This window comes from Sorex fumeus, unplaced genomic scaffold, assembly GCF_029834395.1.
Source record: "Sorex fumeus unplaced genomic scaffold, SorFum_2.1 ptg000073l, whole genome shotgun sequence".
Lineage (NCBI taxonomy): Eukaryota > Metazoa > Chordata > Mammalia > Eulipotyphla > Soricidae > Sorex > Sorex fumeus.
The window spans coordinates 18,805,555-18,828,627 of NW_026606130.1; the positions used below are offsets into that span (position 1 = coordinate 18,805,555).

General features: G+C 40.5%; 1 protein-coding gene across 1 annotated transcript in view; it reads left to right on the forward strand.

Annotated features, from left to right (window-relative positions):
- WNK3 (WNK lysine deficient protein kinase 3) overlaps positions 1-23,073 on the forward strand; it is a 298,017-nt gene that overhangs the window by 93,993 nt on the left and 180,951 nt on the right. The gene's annotated exons all lie outside the window — the stretch shown is intronic.

Genomic DNA, 23,073 nt, shown 5'->3' on the forward strand with positions numbered 1-23,073 from the left:
TTTTCGTTTAATGTTGTCCCATGTGTTTAATTTTTCTCCCAATTTCTTGGTCATTGATGTTTCACCCTTGAAGATGCCTTTAGCTTCATTGTCATGGAGAGTTCTGCTTAGGTTTTCCTCTATGTACCTTATGAATTCAGGTCTTATATTAAGGTCTTTAATCCATTATGATTGAATTTTTATACAGGCAGTAGAAAGAGTACTGCATTAAGTCTTTGAGTGTAGCTGATCAATTTTTTTTCAAAACCACTTGTTGAAGAGGTATTCCTTGCCACACTTCATTTTTTTTTATTCTTTACTGAAGATTAACTGATCATATCCCTGAGAGTCTTTTTCAGGATATACAGGTCTAGTCTATTGATCTAAGGGTCAGTCTTTATTCCAATACCATGTTGTTTTAATTACTACCATTTTGTACTACAGATTAAAGTTGGGAAAAGTGATGCCTCCCATCTCCTTTTACCCAGAACTGACTCAGTAATTTGGGGTGTGGTGAGTTATTGTTCCATTTGAATTTGAGGAGGTTTGATCTATTTATTTAAAAAAATAGCATGGCTTTCCTTGTAAGGAGTGCATTGAATCTGTATAATACTCTGGGAATATTGCCATTTTGATGATATTAATTCTCCCAATCCATGAGCAGGTTGTGTGTTACTATTTCCTCATGTCCTCTTTCATTTGTTGAAGTACTGTTTGTAATTTTCTTTTTATAGGTCTTTCACATCCTTAGTTAAGCTTGTTACAAAGTACTTTTTTTTCTTTTTGGGTCACACCCAGCAATGCTCAGGGGTTACTTCTGGCTCTGCACTCAAGAATTACTCCTGGCGATGCTCAGGGGAACATATGGGATGTTGGGAATCAAACCTGGGTTGGCTGCTGCATGCAAGGCAAATACCCTACCCTCTGTACTATCACTCCAGCCCCCAAAGTACTTGATTTTCTGAGACACAGATGTGATGTGATTTTTTTAAAAGTATCTCTTCTATTTTATTATTTGTATATAGGAATGCCATGAACTTTATTGTATAATTTTTTTAATTTTAATTTTTAAGATTTTAATTTTGAACCACTGGGAGGTAGACACTTACAAAGCTGTTCATGATTAGGTTTCAATCATACATTGTTCCAACACCCATCCCTCCACCAGTGAACATTTCCTAGCAGCAGTGTCCTTAGTTTCCCTCTCATCAACCCTCACCCTCCCAGTCTGCCTCTGTGGTAGACACTTTTCTTCTCTCTCTGTCTCTCCTCTCTCTCTCTGTCTCTCCTCTCTCTCTCTCTCTGTCTCTCTCTCTGTCTCTCTCTCGCCCTTTTGGGCATTGTGGTTGCAATGCAGATACTGAAAGGCTGTCATTTATATCCCTTTACCTATTTTTAACAATCAGTTATTGTCCAGTATGATCATTTCCAGCTATTGTCATCTTGATCCCTTGCCTTCCACTCCACACACCCTTGTGGTTGATTCCAAACATCGACAAGACATCCTAGTCCCAGTTTTCCCTGGCCGTGGATATGTCTTCTACTACATATATAATATATATATATATATATAATATACCACAAATGAATGTAGTCATTCTATATCTATCCCTTTCTTTCTGACTCAGTTCACTCAACAACATATTTTTCTGTGTCCATCCATTTATAGGCAAATTTCATGACTTCATTTTTCCTAACAGCTGCGTAGTATTACATTGTGTAGATGTGCCATAGTTTCTTTATCCATTCCTCTATTTTGGGGGCACTCAGGTTGTTTCCAGATTTTGGCTGTTGTGATTACTGCTGAACACAGGAGTGTTCACCAACACAGGAGTGTCGGTGGTGATTCTGCTGTGTTTTTGAACCACCCCCAGTGCATATTCTCTGAGGTGGTATTACTAGGTCAAATGGGAGCTTACTTTCTGTTTTTTTGAGGAATGTCAATATTGTTTTCCAAAAAGGCTGGACCAGTTGGCATTTTCACCAACAGTGAAAGAGGGTCCCTTTCTCCCTGTATCACTGATTGTTCTTATTCTTTTGGATGTATGCTAGTCTCTGTGGTGTGAGATGATATCGTATTGTTTTGATTTGCATCTCCCTGATGGTTAGTGATGTAGAGCATTTTTTTTCAAGTGCCTATTGGCCATTCAATTTTCTTCTTTACCACTCTGAATTCTGTACTGACCACTTTACTATACAAAACTATTGTTTCTTTTTTAAAATAAATTTTATGGATCACTGTGCAATACAGTTACAAACTTTCATGATTATGTTTCAGTCATACAATAATTGAGTACCCATCCCACCACCAGTGCACATTTTCCACCGCCATTGTTCCCAATGTTCCTCATACTACTCCCACCTCCTTACAATCCCTCCCTCTGTGGCAGGTACATTCCTTCTTACTCCCTCTCTAATTTGGGAGTTATGATTTGTAATACAGATACTAAGAGGCCATCATGTTTGGTTCTTAGTCTACTTTCAGCACATATCTCCCGTCTCGAACCATCCCTCCAATCATAATCTGCTTAGCAGTCCCTTCTCCATCACAACTACCTTTTATCACAGCATGTGGGGCCGGCTTCCAAACCATAGTGTGATCCCCCTGGCCCTTATCACTACTGTTCTTAGGTGTTCATCTCATTTTTTTGCTTTTTTGGGTCACACCTGGCAATGCACAGGTGTTACTCCTGGATCTGCACTCAGGAATTACTCATGGTCCTCAAGGGACCATATGGGATGCTGGGAATCGAATGTGGGTTGGCCATGTGCAAGGCAAACGCCCTACACACTGTGCTATCACTCAAGCCCGGGTGTTAGTTTCATATTATGCTACTTTATATTCCACAAATGAGTGCAGTCATTCTATGTCTGTCGCTTTCTTTCGGACTCATTTCACTTAGCATGCTACTCTCTATGTCCATCCACTTATATGCAAATTTCATGATTTTATCTCTCTTAACAGCTGCATAGTATTCCATTGTGTATATGTATCAACATTTCTTTAACCAGTCATCTGTTCTTTGCCACTGTGTTTTTTTCAGATTCTGGCTATTGTGAACAGTGCTGCAATAAACATACAAATGTAGATGTCATTTCTACTGTATCTTTTTGCATCTCTGGGATATATTCCCAGACGTGGTATTTCTGGGTCATATGGGAGCTCAATTTCCAGTTTTTGGAGGAATGTTCATACTGTTTTCCAAAAAGGTTGGACCAATCGGCATTCTCACCAACAATGAATGAGAGTCCCTTTCTCCCCACATCTGTGCCAGCACTGGTTGTTCTTGTTCTTATTGATATGTGCCAGTTCCTGTGGTATAAGATGATGCCTCATTGTTATTTTAATTTGCATCTCTCTGATGATTATCGATGCAGAACATTTTTTCATGTGCCTTTTGGCTATTTGAATTTCTTTTTTGAGGAAGTTTCTGTTCACTATTTCTCCCCATTTTTTGATGGGGTTGGAGGTTTTTTCCTTGCAAAGTTCTACCAGTCTCTTGTAATATGAGACTGATACTCAAGGACAGTAGACACGAATACCAGGAATATTGCTCCGTAGTTGGAAGCCAGTCTCATGAGCTGTGGGAGAAGGCAGCTGGAATAGAGAGGGGATCACTAAGTCAATGATGGTTGGAGGAATAGTTTGGGATGGGAGATGTGTGCTGAAAGTAGATAAGGGACAAAACTTGATAGCCTCTTAGTATCTATATTGCAAACCATAATGCCTAAAAGTAGAGAGTATGGGGGAAATTGTCTGCCATGGAGGCAGGGGGAGAGTTGAAAAGGAGTGGGGGTAAATCTGGGGACAATGGTGGTGGAGAATGTGCACTGGTGGAAGAATTGGTGTTCGATCATTGTATGATGAACTCAAATATGAAAGTTTAGTAACTGTATCTCATGGTGATTCAATAAAAACATATTAGTAATCTCTTGTAAAAGGGCTTAATGGTCTCTGGGTGAAATACAACAGTCTTCACACATTGTCCTCTAAGGAAAGTTTTTTGGAGAATTTTCAACGGTTTATTCATAACAGACAATACAAACTAAATTATTTTGGTTCTGATTTTGGGCAGGGGTTGGGGCTCAGGATGGAAACATCCAAAATATAGTGGTGGGAAGTTGCAATGGTTTTGGGATTGGTGTTCCAGTAGTAAATGTAATAAAATATTGTGAACTACTTTATAAATATAAGATTAAATTAAAATTTAAAAAAGGAAAAATATGCAGGAATAGATGAGAGCAGAAATAAGAAAGCTACAAACAGAAGTGCTACTAATGAAAAATTAGGTAGATAATATTAAAAACTCAGTGGGTGTCCTGAACAGTAGATTGACAAAAGTTGTAGACAGAATCAGTGAGCTTGAAGCTGACTGCAGAAAACATCCAGGTAACAACAGAAGATGGCAAAAGACCTGAAAACAGCACAAGGGCAAGTAAGACATGTATGGGATGAATTCAAGAGAAACAACATAAGAATCATCGGAGTACCAGAAGGCAACCCAAATGAAGTAGTAACAGTTAAAGACATCATTGATGATAAGTTCCCAGAGCTGGAGAATGCAGGCATCCAGATACAAGAAGCCCAAAGAGTACCAGCTAAAAGAGGCCCTAATATAAATACACCAAGTCATATCTTAATCAGAATGATGAAGAGAGACATAATACTGCAAGAAGCAAGGTCAAAGAAGGAAATCACATACAAAGGAGCATCCCTTACTTTAACAGCGGACTTATCAGAAGACACCATCTAGACCCAAAGACAGTGGTGGGATTTAGTGAAAAAAGTTGATGAAATGAAAGCCTCACCAAGAATACTTTAACTGGCTAGACTCTTACTAAGACTCAAAGGAACGATACACTACTTCCTGGATAAAACACAGTTCAGGAAATTCATAGACTCAAAATCAACATTAAAGAAAGTGAAGGGCCTATGGGTAAGACAAGATAAACCTCACAAACATAATAAACTTCTACAGAAAAATGGCACAAAACCCTATGAAAATATGCTCTCTCAATGTCACTGGTATAAACGCACCAATTCAGAGACACAGAGTGGCAAAATGTATTAAAAAAACTGAACCCAACATTCTGCTTCCTACAAGAAACACATCTGAACAGTCGGAACAAATACAGCCTCAAACTCAAAGGATGGAAAGCAATTCTTCAAGCAAACAACTCCTTAAAAAAGCCGGGCTGAAAATACAGTCTACAGAATGGGAAAGGATATTTGCCGAATACACATTGGACAAGGGGCTGATATCAAGGATATACAAAATACTGCTTGAACTCCACAAGAAGAGAACAACCAACCCCATCAATAAATGGGGCGACAAAATGAACAGAAACTTTCTCAAAGAAGAAATTCGAATGGTTAAAAGGCACATGAGAAAATGCTCTACATCATTAATCATCAGGGATATGCAGATCAAAACAACAATGAGTTATCATTTCACACCACAGACGCTGGTCCACATCCAAAAGACCAAAAGCAACCGATGTTTGGTGCAGATGTGGTGAGAAAGGGACTCTCCTTCACTGCTGGTTGGAATGCCGACTGGTTCAGCCCTTTTGGAAAACAGTATGGAAGATTATCAATAAACTAAAAATTTAGCTCCCATTTGACCCAGCAATACTCCTGGGAATATATCCCAGAGAGGCAAAAAGTATAGTCAAAGTGACATCTGCACTTATTTGTTCATTGCAGCACTCTTTACAATAGCTAGAATCTGGAAAAAACCTGAGTGCCCGAGAACAGATGATTGGTTAAAGAAACTTTGGTACATCTACACAATGGAGTACTATGCAGCTGTTAGAAAGATGAAGTCATGAAATTCATATACAAGTGGTACTACATGGAAAATATCACGCTAAGCGAAATGAGTCAGAAAGAAGGGGACAGACATAGAAAGATTGCATTCATCTGGGGAACATAAAGTAATAAAATAGGAGACTAACACCCAAGAATAGCCGAGATAAGTACCAGGAGGATGACTCCATGGCTTCGAGGCCAGCCGCACATGCTAGGGGAAAAAGCTGCTCAGATAGAAAAGGGAGCACCAAATAAAGGGTGTTGGGAGGTTCCTCTCAGGATGGGAGGTGCGTGACGAGAGTAGACTATAGACCGAACATGATTGCCACTCAATGTCTCTTTTACAAACCACAGCACTCAAAAGGAGAGAGATAACAAAAGGGAATGCCCTGCCACAGAGGTAGGGTGGCATGGGGGGATGGGGGGTGGGCGGGATACTGGGACTGGTGGTGGTGGAGAATGGGCACTGGTGGAGGGATGGGTATTCGATTATTGTATAACTGAAACCCAAGAACAAAAATTTGTAAGTCTACAACTGTACCTCATGGTGTTTCACTAATAAAAATTTAAGGAAAAAAAATTTGTTTTAAGCACACCAAAAAAAAAAAAAGCCGGGATGACCATATTAGTATCTGGCTGAAAAGATTAGAAGGGGGACTTAAGGCCATTTCTTAATAATCAGGGAATATGTACGTCTGGAAGAAATTATAACCATATACACTCCCAGTAATGGGCCAGCAAAATACTTAAAACAAGTTCTAATAGATTTCAGGGAGGACATTGGTAGAAACACATTCATAGTTGGAGACTTCAACCTCTTGATAGATAAACAAGACTAAAACTCAGCAAGTAATGGCCCTGTAGGAAGAAATTGAAGACAAAGGATATATATATTTAGCTTTTTGCCAGTGCACATTGAACATTTTCCAAGATAGACCACATGCTGGTCCACAAAACGTACCTCAATAAAGTCATGTGCATATACATTGTATCAGCTATCTTTCCGTACCACAGTGCACTAAAAATAGAAGTTAAACACACATAATAGGATAACTAAATCAAACACCTGGAAATTAAACAGCTCATTGCTGAATAATTAGTGTTTTAGAGAGGAAAACAAAGAAGTCAAAAGATTCCTGGAAACAAATGAGAATAAAAAGGCTACCAGAACTTGTGGGACACAGCTAAAGCAGTGTTAAGACAAAAACTTATAGCTCTATAAGCATTTATCAGGAAGCAAGAAAGAGTCTACATACGTAGCTTTACGTCACAGCTTAAAATCTTAGAAAATAACCAACAAAAAGCACTCCAATCATATAGAAAGAAAGAAATAATAAAACTTAGAAAAGAAAATAACGATTTGGATTCCCAAAAAAGTAATCCAAAACATAATGAAACCAAGAGCTGGTTCTATGAAAAATAAACAAGATCGATAAACCACTATTATGGTTTATCGATAATAATGCTAATAAAGGAATGCTAATAAAGGAAATCAGAAATGAAAAGGGGGGCATCACAACTGAAACCCCCCAAAAATCAAAAAATCATCAGAGGAGCGTCTGCCCTGCCCTCTTCACTCCTGACGCGGCGCTCATCTCATCCTAAATCCAGGTCAGCTCAGCTGCCGGCTTGCGTCCCTGGGACCTCCATCTTTCCCTGCAGGACCCCCGGTGTCTCCCGAGATGCCTGGAGAGAAACAGTTTTGAGTGTCTGCCCTGCCCTCTTCACTCCTGACGCGGCGCCCATCTCATCCCAAACCCAGGGTTCCGTAGAGGCGAGGCCTCCTCACAAGTGGGCGGGGCCTCAAAGTGGGCGTGGCTTATTTTCCGGCTGGCCAACGCTTTCGCGGCTGCAGGTTGTTTTCCCATACTAAGGAACCTAGTCCCCAAGGAATCTAGTTCCCAACCTACTCAGCAATATGAAGAAACAAAGAAAATCCCCAACACAAGGGGAGAACAACGAAAACAATCTAGAACATTCTGTTGATACAGCTCACCTAAGGGACCTCTCTGAAATACAGTTCAGATACGAAGTCATGAAGATGTTCAATCAACTCAATGAAACAGTCAGAGAGACAGCCAGTAACACCACAGAAAAAATTGACAAATTACGGGAAGAAATGAGAGCAGAAATGTCACGATTAAAAGATTCCGTAGATGAAATGAGAAACTCAGTTTCTTCTCTTAAAAATAGAATGACTGCAGCTGAAGAGAGAATCAGTGAGCTGGAAGATAAGCTGCACCAAGCCAACACGCAACAACAAACAGTGGCAAGGGACCTCAAAATGGCTCTACAGAGAATCAGAGTCCTAGCAGATGATTCCAAGAGGAACAATATTAGAATCATGGGACTACCTGAAGCTCAGGGAAACAATCCCAACGAAAAGAACACCATCAAACAAATCATTGCTGAAAATTTCCCAGAGCTGCACAATGCAGCCATTCAGGTTCAAGGAGCCCGAAGGGTGCCAGCTAAAAGAGACCCCAACAAAAACACTCCAAGACATATCATAGTTAGAATGATCGATACGGCCGATAGAGACACAATACTGCAAGCAGCAAGAGCAAAGAAGGAAATAACATACAAAGGAGCACCCCTTTAGATTCACAGCAGACCTATCAGAGGAAACCCTACAAGCCTGAAGGCAGTGGTGAGATATAGTCAAAAATCTCACTGAAATGAATGCTTCACCAAGAATACTCTATCCGGCTAAACTCTCCCTCAAAATTGAAGGAACAGTACACTATTTTCTAGATAAACAGCAGCTCAGGAACTTCATAGACTGAAAAGCAAACCTAAAGCAAGGCCTAAAGGGGCTACTGTAAGAAAAGACAAACCCTACAACCACAACACACCCGCACAGAAAGATGACACAAAACCCCATAACCATTCTCTCTCTCAATGTCAACGGTCTAAATTCACCAGTTAAGACACACAGAGTGGCAAAATGGATACAGAGACAGAACCCAACATTCTGCTGCCTACAAGAAACTCATCTCAACAGCCAGAGCAAACACAGACTCAAAGTCAAAGGATGGAAAACAATCCTGCAAGCACACAACTCCCTCAAAAAAGCTGGGGTGGCCATACTAGTATCTGACAACATTAATTTCACGTTGAAAAAGATTAGAAGGGACAGTGAAGGGTATTTTCGCTTCATCAAGGGATACATACAACAGGAAAAAATCACACTCTTAAAAGTATACGCATCTAATGAGTGAACAGCTAAATATTTAAAACAACTGCTAACCGATTTTAAGGAGGACATCACTACCAACACAATAGTACTTGGAGACTTCAACATCGCCTTATCACCTCTGGATAGATCAACAAGAGCAAAACCCAGCAAGGAATTTGCTCGATTTGCTCGAGCGGGCCCAGTAACGTCTTCATTGGAGACTTTGTTGTTACTGTGTCTGGCATATCGAAAACTCTCGGTAGCTTGCTGGGCTCTCCGAGAGGGGCGGAGGAATCGAACTCAGGTCGGCCATGTTGGCCGCTTGTAAGGCGAACGCCCTGCCCGCTGTGCTATCGCTCCAGCTTTATAAGAAGTAATAGAAGAGAAAGGGCTTATGGACCTATACAGGGCTTTACACCCCAAAAAGAAAGAATACACATTCTTCTCCAGCGCGCACGGAACATTTTCCAAAATAGACCATGTGCTAGGACACAAAACATACCTCAAGAGAATCAGGAAGATAGAAATAGTATCAGCCATCTTTTCAGACCCTGATGCACTGAGGATAGAAGTGAATCACACAAAGACACGGAGAACCAAATCAAACACCTGGAAATTAAACAACTCGATGCTGAACAGTGAGTGGGTCAGGAACGAAGTCAAGGACGAAATCAAAAGATACCTGGAAACAAATGAGAATGAAGACACAAACTACCAGAACTTATGGGATGCAGTGAAAGCTGTATTAAGGGGAAAATTTATAGCTCTGCAAGCATATCTTAGGTCGGTAGAAACGATGCACATAAACAACTTGACCTCACAGCTCAAGACCTTAGAAAAGGATCAACAGAAAGAGCCTAAATCAGGCAGAAGGAAAGAGATCATAAAACTTAGAGCAGAAATCAACGACATGGAAAACAAAGAAACAATCTGAAAGATCAATGAAACCAAGAGCTGGTTCTTCGAGAAAATAAATAAGGTAGATAAACAACCAGCAACACTCAAAAAGAAACAGAGAGAGAGAGCCCTAATAAATCGAATCAGAAATAAGAATGGGGATATCACAACAGAAACTAAAGAAATTCAAGAGATCATCAGAGACTACTTTGAAAGTCTGTATGCCACGAAACACGAGAACCTGGAAGAAATGGATAAATTCCTGGATTCCTACCATATCCCAAAGCTGAATCAAGAAGATATAGAGTACCTGAATAGACCTATTCACATCAAGGAAATTGAAACTAATCAAAAGTCTTCCCAAAAACAAAAGCCCAGGCCCAGACGGATTTACTAGCGAATTTTTCCAAACATTTAAAGAGGACCTATTGCCAGTTCTTCTCAAGCTTTTCCAGGAAACTGAAAAAAACAGACACTCTCCCAAACAGCTTCTATGAAGCCCATATCTCTCTAATAGCAAAAGGAAACAAAGACACCACAAGAAAAGAAAACTACAGGCCGATATCCCTGATGAACACGGATGCGAAGATTCTCAACAAAATACTAGCCAATAGAATTCAACAACTCATCAAAAAGATCATACATCATGACCAAGTAGGATTCATCCCAGGGATGCAAGGATGGTTCAACATTCGGAAATCAATCAACATAATCCATCATATCAACAAAAGAAAAGATAAAAACCATATGATCATATCAATAGATGCAGAGAAAGCATTTGACAAGATCCAGCACCCATTCATGATGAAAACCCTTGCCAAAATGGGGATAGAGGGGACTTTCCTCAATATAGTTAAAGCCATCTACCACAAACCTACAGCAAACATCATCCTCAATGGGGAAAAACTGAGACCCTTCCCCCTAAGGTCAGGGACGAGATAAGGCTGCCCACTCTCTCCACTGCTGTTCAATATAGTACTGGAAGTACTTGCAATAGCGATTAGGCAAGAAAAAGATATTAAGGGCATCCAGATAGGGAAAGAAGAAATTAAGCTCTCACTATTCGCAGATGACATGATACTATACTTAGAGAACCCTAAAACCTCTACCAAGAAACTCCTAGAAACAATAGGCTTGCATAGTAAAGTGGCAGGCTATAAAATCAATACCTCAAAATCCATGGCATTCCTATACACAAATAGTGAAAGAGAAGCAAGTGACATCAAGAAAACAATCCCATTCACAATTGTGCCCCAGAAAATCAAGTATCTAGGAATCAGCTTAACTAAGGAAGTAAAGGACCTGTACAAAGAAAACTACAAAACGCTACTTCAGGAAATAAAAGAGGACACGAGGAAATGGAAAAATATCCCCTGTTCATGGATGGGGAGAATCAACATTGTCAAAATGGCAATACTTCCCAAAGCACTGTACAAATTCAATGCAATCCCTATAAGGATACCCATGACATTCTTCAAAGAAATGGAGCAAACACTCCTGAAATTTATATGGAACAATAAGCCCCCACGAATAGCAAAAGCAATTCTTGGGAAAAAGAAAATGGGAGGAATCAACCTCCCTAACTTCAAACTCTACTACAAGGCAGTAATAATTAAAACAGCATGGTACTGGAACAAAAGTAGAGCTGCAGACCAATGGAACAGAGTTGAATATACTGACATTTCCTCCCAAACATATAATCATCTAATTTTTGATAAGGGGGCAAGAAAAGTGAAATGGAGCAGGGAAAGCCTCTTCAATAAACTGTGCTGGCAAAATTGGACGGCTACATGCAAAAAAGTGGGCTCAGATCTCTACCTAACACCATGCACAAAAGTAAGATCAAAATGGATTTATGACCTCAACATCAGACCAGAATCCATAATGTTTATTGAAGACAAAGTCGGCAAAACTCTCCATGATATTGAAGCTAATGGTATCTTCAAAGATGTCACCCACTGGCCGAGCAAGTGAAAACAGAGATAGACAAATGGGACTATCTTAAACTAAGAAGCTTCTGCACCTCAAAAGAAACATTGACCAAAATACAAAGACAGCCTACAGAATGGGAAAGGATATTCACCAAGTACACATCCGACAAGGGGTTGATATCAAGGATATACAAGGTACTGGTTAAACTCCACAAGAAGAAATCACCCAACCCCACCAAAAAATGGGGTGAGGAAATGAACAGAAACTTTCGCAAAGAAGAAATTCGAATGGCAAAAAGGCACATGAGAAAATGCTCTACATCACTAATCATCAGAGAGATGCAGATCAAAACCACAATGAAATATCATTTCACACCACAGAGACTGGCCCACATCCACAAGAACAAAAGCAACCGGTGCTGGCGTGGATGTGGCAAGAAAAGGACCCTGCTTCACTGCTGGTGGGAATGCCGGCTGGTCCAACCCTTTTGGAAAACAGTATGGACGACTCTCAAAAAATTAGAATTTGATCTGCCATTTGACCCAGCTATAGCACTCCTGGGAATATATCCCAGGGAGGCAAAAAGGTATAGTCGAAGTGACAGCTGCAATTGTTTGTTCATTGCAGCACTCTTTACAATAGCCAGAATCTGGAAAAAACCTGAGTGCCCAAGAACAGATGACTGGTTAAAGAAACTTTGGTACATTTACACAATGGAGTACTATGTAGCTGTTAGAAAAGATGAAGTTATGAAATTTACATACAAGTGGTACTACATGGAAAGTATCATGTTAAGCGAAATGAGTCAGAAAGAGTGGGATAGACACAGAAAGATTGCATTAATCTGGGGAACATAAAGCAACAAAAAGGGAGAGTAACACCCAGGAATGGCTGAGATTAGTACCAGGAATTTTGCTCCATGAATGGAAGGCCAGCCACAGGCTCTAGGTGAAAAGGAAGCTCAGTTAGAGAAGAGAGTACCAAATGAAGGGTGTTGTGAGGGCCCTCCCAGGGTGGGAGAAGCATGCTAAAAGTAGTCGATAGACCAAACATGATTGCCACTCAAAGCCTCTCTTGCAAAACACAGTACCCAAAAGAAGAGAGAGAGAACAAGGGGTAATACCCTGCCACAGAGGCAGGATGGGACGGGGGAGGATGGGGAGTGGGAGGGATGCTGGGACCCGTGGTGATGGATGACGGGCACCGGTGGAGGGATGGGCACTTGATCATGGTATAACTGAAACCCAAGCAACAAATTTGTAAGTCTATAACTGTACCTCATGGTGTTTCACTAATAAAAAAAGAAGAAAAAATCATCAGAGATAACTTTGAGACTCTATATGCCATGAAACAATAGGAAGAATTAGTAAATTCCTAGATTATTATTGCCTCCCAAGCCTTAACCAAGAAGATTTCAAATACCTGAGTAGACGAATCACTATCAAGGAAATAGAAATGGTAATTAAAAGTCTTCCCAGAAATAAAGGTACAGGTCCATATGGATTCAACAATGAATTCTTCAAAACCTTTAAAGAGGACCTATTGCCAGTCCTTTTCATACTTTTCAGGGAAATTGAAGAAACAGACATCTCTGAACATTTTCTAAGAGGCACATATCACCCTGATAACAGACATAGACACCACAAAAAAGGAAATTATAGTTCGATATCCCTAATAAACACAGATGCAGTGATCATCAACAAAATACTAGCAAATAGAATCCAAAGACCCATCAAAAATATCATACACCATGACCAAGTGGGATTTATCCCAGCGATGCAAGGATGTTTTAACATTCGCTAGTAACTTGATCACTTGATCACTTGACTTCCTGTTAATCATTGATTTGCTTGAGTGGGTGCCAGTAATGTCTGCATTTGTCCCTGTCACATGCTAGTGTAGCCCAATGGCGTCTGTTTGTTCTAGCAACACCAAGAGCCTCAAACCGATCGTTCAGGATCTTGATGAAGAAGTCTGACCATCTGGTAGGTGGGCGGCCACCTGGTCTCTTGACTGTCTCGTGGAATCCAGTTGGTAATGGCACTAGTCCAGCAGTCATCTCTAAATTTCATTATGTGTCCAGCCCATCTGATTTTTGATGCCTTGGCAAACGAGACAGCATCCCTGATTCTTGATCATTGACGGAGGTTGGAACTCTGGATTGGCACCCATGGCCTAGAATGGAACGAACAGTGTGAGAGACTGTCTGGGGTCATCATGTCGACCAAGACCATCCATGGTAACTCACAGTTCCAGAAGGGTGAATCTAAACGTTGGACATGGGAGTCTCCTGGTGGATGATACCGCAATGAAATTGACCACATCATATTCAATTGATGGTTTTGCCTGACCAATGTCGTTGTGGTCCCAAAATTCCAAAAGGGATCGGATCACGGTCTCCTTCGTGCAAAATTCTACGTCACAGCGGGGAGAAAGGCTGCAAAGTTTAAGAAGAGAACTCCCAGAATGACCACGAACTGGGAGCTCTTTGGCACTATTGCTGCAACATGGGAAGATTCCATTGTTGACAACACTGAAGGGGAATACGATCAACTGGTTCAGCACCTCCATGATTATGCGAGAAACACCAAGAGAGAGATAGCCACAAAAAGACGCCTGTCTTTGAAAACTCTTGAGCTTATTTGCCAAAGTGGTTTGGCGCATGCCTCAGGCAACCACAAACAAACGTCCAATCTCGCAAAGCAGTGCAGAGATGCGATCAAGGAAGACCTCAAAGACAGAAGAGCAGAAGTGCTGGTCGATGCGGCAGAAGCTGGGAAAAGCATTCATAACACCCGCCTATCCTTCGCCAACTACAAGACCAAGATGAATGCCCTCCGATGTCCTGATTCACTAGTCAATCAACATAATTCATCATATAAATAAAAGAAAAGAAAAAGACATACAATCATATCAGTAGGTACAGACAAGGCATTTGACAAGTTCCAGCATCTGTTACTGATGAGAACACAACAAAATGAGAATTCAAAGAACTTTCCTCAATATGGTCAAAATCATCTACCACAAGTGCATGGCAAACATTATTTTCAATGGGGAAAAACTAAAAGCTTTCCCTCTAAGATCAGGCACAAGACAAGGCTGCCCAGTATAGCCACTTTTGTTCAATATACTTTTGGAAGTACTTGACATAGCAGTTAGGTGAGGAAAAAAAAGGGGATACATATAGGAAAAGAAGTCAAGCTAGCACCATTTGCAGATGACATGATACTTTACTTATAATATCCTCAAGACTTTATCAAAAGCTCCTAGAAACAATAGCTTTGGAGCACCTTGCCAGGACCCACACCCCTCTGCCAGCTGCTTTCGATACAGCACCGAACTTAAGTCCTCAATCATGTGTGTGGACCCCTAGCTTCGCCAACTTGAGTCTGTCTATCCGGCATACCTTTTAAACCACTAACCACAAAACTGTGTGGACGCTAGTGCGTCTGCAAGAAGTCGTTATTCTGTCTGCATTCCACATACAGGCCTCACAAAAACCTATCAATAAGCCACAACAACTCACAAAATATAGCAATTGCAGGGGCCAAAACATACAACTACACAAGAAAAACTGCAAAACACAAAGGTGTTTCACTATGGTAAAACAATGCAGAAACTCACCAAGCCTAATGTTTGAAATTGCTACCCCAGATGATCAAGCAGAAATAATAAACTCTATAACCTCTCAGATAAGGAATTTAAAATGGAGCTTTTAAGGATGTATAACTAGCTCAAAGAAAAATGGAACACATTGCTGATAAAATACAAGAGGATATGATAGCAAAGGTGAGGCAAATGCAAACAAAAATACAAGCAGAAATGAAAGACCTACAAAATTTGGTAGGTTAAATGAAAGACTCGGTGAAAGGCCTCAGCAACAGAGTAACAGCTGCTGAGAAAAGAATCAGTGAGCTCCAAGATGAGGTCCAGGAAATCTCTACACACAGCATAAAATGGAAAAGAGCCTCAAAATTAACAAATAGATCTCAGGAGAAAATCGGGATGAAGCCAAGAGGAATAACATAAGAATCATTGAAGTCCCAGAGGTACAGGAAGAAAACCCTGACAAAGAATAAACTACCAAAGACATAATTGCTACGACATTCCCAGAGCCGAAGAGCACATGTGGTTAGATTCAGGGTGCCCAAAGGGTAACAGCTAAGCAAAATCCAAATACTCCAAGACACATCCTGATCAGAATGATGAAAACCATAGACAGAGACAAAAATGTGAAAAGACCAAGATCAAAGAAAGAAATTGCTTATAAAGGAGCATCCTTAAGATTCACAGCAGACCTATCCAATGAAACCCAAAGGGCACTTGTGGTAGATGATTTTGACCATATTGAGGAAAGTTCTTTGAATTCTCATTTTGTTGTGTTCTCATCAGTAACAGATGCTGGAACTATATCCCACTGAAGACAGTGGTGGGATATAGTGGACAAACTCAATGAAATAAATGTCTCACCAAGAATACTTTACTCAGCTAGACTCTCATTCATGTTAGAAAAGAAAACACACAGCTTCACAGACAAACAACTCAGGAACTTCATAGCCTCAAAAGCATTGCTAGACGACCAAGAATACGGGCTACTTTAAGACAAGACAAGCCCCTCAAATACCTCAAATTTTGGCTTAAAGATGGGGCAGAACACCATATCAATAATCTCTCTCAATGCCAATAGGCTAAATGCACCAATTGAAAGACACAGAGTGACAGGATCAATCCAAAAATTGAATCCAACATTCTGCTGCCTGCAAGAAACACATCTGAACAGTCAGATCAAACATACTCAAAGGTTGGAAAACAATTCTACAAGCAAACAACTCTCTCAAAAAAGCTGGAGTGGCCAGACTAATATCAGACCACATAGACTTCAGACTGAAGTTTAGAAGAGAAAGTGAAGGTCATTTCTTAAAGATCAATGGATCTGTACACCAGGAAGAACTCACACTCCTAAATGTATATGCACCTAATGAGGAACCAGCAAAATACTTAAAACAACTGCTCATAGACTTGAAGAAAAACATTGATAGCAACACAGTAATAGTTGGAGATTTCAACACCACTTTATCACCTCTTGATAGATCAACCAGACTCAAGCTTAGCAAGGACATACTTTATCTGAGGGAAGACATGGAATATAAGAGTTTAGAAGATATATATTGGACATTTCATCTTCCAGAAGCTGAATACACATTCTTCTCAAGTGCACATGGGACATTCTTCAAGATAGACCACACGCTGGGCCACAAAACATATCTCCATAAAATTAAGAAGATAGAAATTGTACCAATGATATTTTCAGACCAGTATGCACTGAAAGTCAAAGTGAATTACACTCAGAAACATAAATTTAAACCAAACACCTGGAAACTAAACAGATCACTGCTGAACAATGAGTGGATTAGAAAGGAAATCAAAGAGGAAATCAAAAAACTGCTGGAAACGAATGAAAATGAAGACACAACTTAGCAGAACCTATGGAACATGGCAAAAGCAAGGTTAAGAGGAAAGTTTGTAGCTCTTCAAGCATTCCTCAGGAAGGAAGCACAAGCACGCAGAAGTAACTTAACTTTACAGCTTAAGATCTTGTAGTATAACCAAAACCAACAAAAGGAGCTCAAATCAGACAGGAAGAAAGAAATAATAAAACTTAGAGCAAAAATTAATGACCTGGAAACCCAAAAAACAGTCCAAAAGATCAGTGAAACCACGAACTGGTTCTTTGACAAAAAAGATGGATAAACCACTAGCAAGACTCACAAGGAAAGAGAGAGATCCCTAATAAACACTCAGAAATGAAAAGGGAGACATCTCAACAGAAATTACAGAAATTCAAAGGATAATCATAGATTATTTTGTAAAGCTTTATGCCACAAAACTAGACAACCTCCAGAAATGGATAAATTCCTGGACTCATATAATCTACTAAAGCTGACCGAAGAAATCTTGGAATAACCGAACAGACCTATCACTATCAAGGAAATAGAAATAGTAATCAAAAGTCTCCCAAAAAACAAAAGCCCTGTGCCAGATGGATAAGTGAATTCTTCGAACCTTCAAAGGCGACATACTATTAATCAAACTTTTCCAAGAAATTGAAGTGTTTCTTCATTCATTCTGTTTGAAACACTTACAGACAGATTCTATTGAGGCAAATACAACCCTCATACTAAAAGCAGTCAGTGACACCACAAGAACAGAGAATTATAGGTCAATATTCCTAACAAATTCAGACACAAAGATACTCAACAAAATACTAGCAAATAGAATCATCATAAAGGTCATACACCACAACGAAGTAGGATTCATCCTGTGGATGCAAGGATAGTTTAACATTCACAAGTCAATCAACATAATATACCAAATCAATGAAAGGAAAGATCAAAATCATATGAACATAACAACAGATACAAAGAAGGCATTTGACATGATCCAGCACCCATTTATGATAAAAATTCTCAGCAAAATAGGAGTCGAAGGAACTTTCCTCAGTATATTCAAAGCCATCTACCATAAGCCCACAGCAAGCATTATTCTCAGTGGGAAAAAAATAAGGGCCTTCCCTCTAAGATTGGGTGCAAGGCAAAGTTGCACTCTCTCTCACCGCTTCTATTCAATATAGTACTGGAACTACTTGCCATCGCTCTTAGGCAAGAAAAGGATATGAAGGTTATCAGATAGGTAAGGACGAATTCAAGCCATCAGTATTCACAATTGACATGATAGTAGACTTAGAGAACCCTAAAGGCTCTACAGAAAAGCTCCTGGAAATAATAGGTTTGTATAGTAGAGTGACAGGTTACAAAATCAGTACCCAAAAGTCCATGGCTTTCCTGTACACAAATAATGAAGAAGAAGAGATATTATGAAAAAACTCCTTTTCACAATAGCTCCTCAGAAAATTAAGTACCTTGGAATCAGGTTAACTAAAGAGGTGAAGGACCTATACAAAGAAAACTACAAAACACCACTTCAAGAAATAAACGAGGACCCTAGGAAATGGAAACACATCCCCTGCTCATGGATTGGAAGGATTAAAATAGTGAAAATGGCAAGACTCCCTAAAACATTATACATATTCAGTGAGTCCGTATAAGGATACCCATGGCATTTCTTCAAGGAAATAGACAAAACACTCCTGAAATTCAAATGGAGCAATAAACTCCCATGGATAACCAAAGCAATCTTTAGGAAAAAGAAGATGGGTGGCATCACCTTCCCCAATCAAGCTTCTGTTCATTTCTTTTTCCCATTTTTGATAGGGTTGGAGGTTTTTTCCTTGTACAATTCTACTAGTTTCTTGTATATCCTGGTATACCCTTATCAGATAGATATTGGGTAAATATTCTTTCCCATGCCATGGACTCTCTTTGTATTTTGGTCACTGTTTCTTTTGAGGTCTGAACTCTGTCTAATGCCACAAAAAAAGTCAGATCAAAGTGAATTAAACACTGCAATATCAGACCTGAATCCATAAGGTAAATGGAGGAAAATAAAACATCTTTAAGGGTGAAATACCACTGACCAAGCAAGTGGGAACTACATTAAACTGAGCCTTGTGTGCATATGTGTGTGTGTGTATCTGTAAAAATATATTTTCTTCTACAGTTGGTTGCCTTTTACTTTAAACCCCATCGAATGTGGTGCGCCACTCTTGGAGTATGAGTGGTGTGAGGTATGAGATGTCCAGGAATAGGTTTACTCGTGGGTGAGGCTTGGTCCAAGTGTGTGGAAAGTGCCTGTGAGCATGGTGGAGGTTGAGTTCTGGTGTTTTTCGGCTGCTGGGGCTGGTTCCTGTGGGGCAGGGATAGGCCTCATTCGCCTCCATCTGGGATACTTGGAATGAAACAGCCTGTTTCAGGGTCTGGCAGCTTGGCTATGGCAGTGTCGTTTTATGTTCTCTTCTGAAAGAGAAGGACAGTGAGGCTCAGGATCGTGTTATTCCTGTATTTTTTTGGCTGACCATTCCACTGTTTCTTTCATATCCTCCTGTATGTAATAGGATGTCCATTCTGTATAAACTCTCCAAGGGGTGGTCCGGGAGAGGCCCTGGCAGCTCTCCCCCTAGCTGCCCATGATTTGTGGTGGGCCTGGGCTGCTCCTGCAACCAGGGCAGCCTGGGCCATGGGGCAGATGGTGGATGAAATGAGGGCTAAGCCGGTTGATTGATCAATTGCTGTTTATTCCATTTCCCCCACACGCCTGCCCTAGTCTCTCTGAGCCCTCCATTCTAATCTCACACTGCCCCTCATTCCCGACTCCTCCTGTCTCTCCCATTCTTCTCTATGCGCTATATCTCGCAGCCTGGGCTCTCTCTCTCCATGTGCTTGCTTCTGTATTCTTCTACATTCTTCTCTCTCTGTCCCCCTTGCTAGCCTCTCCACGGTCCATCTTGCTGCCCTGCTCTCTCTCTTCTCTCCAGCTTTCTCTTCTCCCCTAACTCCCCCAGCACTCTGGGCCAACAGATGTTCCCAGGAAAACTGAGACTCAGACTATAGAGCTCAGACCAAATTAATCATTCCTAACCCTAACAGGGTCCAAATCTAGTTATTACTTTTTGGATCATAACAGCATTTGTCCATGACCAAGCTCTTAACTTATAGTTAAGCATTAGGCACTTTGGCCAGGCCCATCTCGATGCCAGGATAGCACATAGCTTACTGCTTGCCCTGGGTGCATCCACTCCCTCGTCGGGACTCTGCCTTTGGAGATGCTAGGAAGTAAGGGCAGCTGAGGCTTCAAGAGAACAGATGCCCAGGAGGAAAATATCACAGAGTTTGGTATAGGAGACTGAGATATGGGTCCAATTCACTATGAAAGGGCAAGTGGATTGGCAGCCACGGGAGCAGCTGCTGCTCCTGAGACCATGCTCCCCTCTGCCAGCATCTGTGTATTAATATCGTAGCCTACCACTTTACCACTCAAAGTTATTATTTATGTTTTGTAGAGTTTTATATTTTTAAGCATATTCTCTACAAATAGTGAGTTTGACTTCTTCCTCTTCTATCTGAATTACCTTGATATATTTTTCTTGCCTAATTTCTATGACAAGTACTTCCTGTACTATATTGAATCGAAGAGGCAAGAGTGAGCAGCCTTTTCTTCTGTTTTATCTTAGAGGGAAGACTTTTATTTTCTCCCCATTGAGTATAATGCTTGCCATAGTCTTGTGGTAAATGGCTTTGACTATATTGAGGAAAGTTCCTTCAGTTCCCATTTTGTTGAGAGTTTTTATCATGTACTGGCACTGGATCTTGTCAAATGCTTTCTCTGTTTTCAGCCTTTTGGAGTATAATGCTTGCCAAGACTATGGCAAGCATTATACTCAATGGGGAGAAAATAAAAGTCTTCCCTCTAAGATAAAACAGAAGAAAAGGCTGCTATATAAGCCTATATATATATATATATATATATATATATATATATATATATACTAACACACTCTTCCATTTCTCCCCTCAAATAAAGTATGTCCGTGCTGATCTTTAGTCTATTTGGTGTAAGAAGAGGTGGCAAAGTGATGTTGAAATCTCCAACTACTATTGCATTACTATCAATGTTTTCCTTCAAGTCTGTTAGCAGTTGTTTTTATGTAATTTGCTGGTCCTTCATTAGGTGCATATACATTTTGGAGTATGAGTTCTTCCAGATGTACATATCCCTTGATCATTAAGAAATGACCTTTGCTGTGTCTTATAACCATTTCCAGCCTGAAGTCTATGACATCTACTAGTATTGCCACCATGCCTTTTTTCAAAAAACATTTTTATTTTATGATACTTCACAATATTTGTTTGGAGGTTCTAGCAGGGGAGCGCAGCTACACGTATACCCTCGACCGAAGACCGGTTCGTCTCTATTCGGGGAAGGCCGTCCTCTTCGACCGAGCACACAACTTTGGGAGGGATGCTCATGGAGTGGTGAGGGAGGAAGGGGACACCCGCCTAACCAGCCAGAAGAGCGGAATCAACCCTGGCAATCAATGGGGTGACAGATGTTGCAGCCAGATTGCCCTCACATCTGGAGCGATAGCACAGCGGGTAGGCTTTTTGCCTTGCATGCAGCCAACATGGCCGACCCGAGTTCGAGTCTTCCGCCCCTCTCGGAGAACTCGGCAAGCTACCGAGAGTATCTTGCCCACATGGCAAAGCCTGGCAAGCTACCTGTGACGTATTCAATATGCCAAACACAGTAACAATTGCCACAATGGAGATGTTAATGGGCCCGTTTGAGCAAATTGATGAACAACAGGAGGACAGGGAGAGTGACACAATATTTGATTACATTTGATATTCAGACACCAATCTCACCACTATTATGCCTTCCCCCTACCAAACTCGGATGCTTACATCCCAATCCCTGTCCCAAAACACAAATGAAATAATTTATTTTGTATTGTCTGTTTTGAAGAACTGCTGAACATGCTTACAAAAACGTGTTCATATAGAAATCAGTGTGAAGATTGTTCTATTTTAGCAGGAGCCATTAAGATATTCTATAGGATATCACTAAGATGTTGTTAAAATTTAAGTGATGTGAACTTTAGTATTTATGTCTGAAAGTATATATATATATGCATGTATATATTTCCATCTGTTATTTGTTGCCTACTGTATGAACCCTATCAAATATGGTGTGGTAATTTATAGGATAACATTGCCACAGGGAGCTTAGGTTTATCAGGTGACACCCATCACAGTGCTCCTGAGTCACTCCCATTCCTCTGTTTATCTGTGCTCTCCTCCCCAGCCAGTTAATTACCTTTTCTCCCTAATCAGATTCTGTTAGCTTGTAAGATCAGATCCTTCTAAGGACACTGAACTTGTATTGTAAGTTATGTCCTTTGCATAGTTTACCTTAAAGCAATGTCCTTTCTGTATGAACACAGGAAGACAGTTAATATTATGCTTTGTAACTTGGGAGTTGATTAACTCTGAATAATATTTATTCCTCGGCATCTGCTTTCTTGAGTCAGTTGCCCTTAGTTCCTATCACCCCCAAAGCAGGGGCACAATGAGGGACTGAATGGACCCAGGACAAGCTGTGAGCTGCCCTGGCATCAAAATGGACCAGGCCAAAGCACCACCATACTCAACTATAAGTTGAGGGCATGATCATGGACAAATGCTGTCATGATCCAAAAGTAAGTAATGACGAGACTAGGACCCTTCTGGGGCTTGGAAGACTAACCTGGCATGAGGACTGCAGAATATATGGTGAGATGTCCTCAGGAAGAACCAAACTGTAAGTTTATAACTCTTACTGT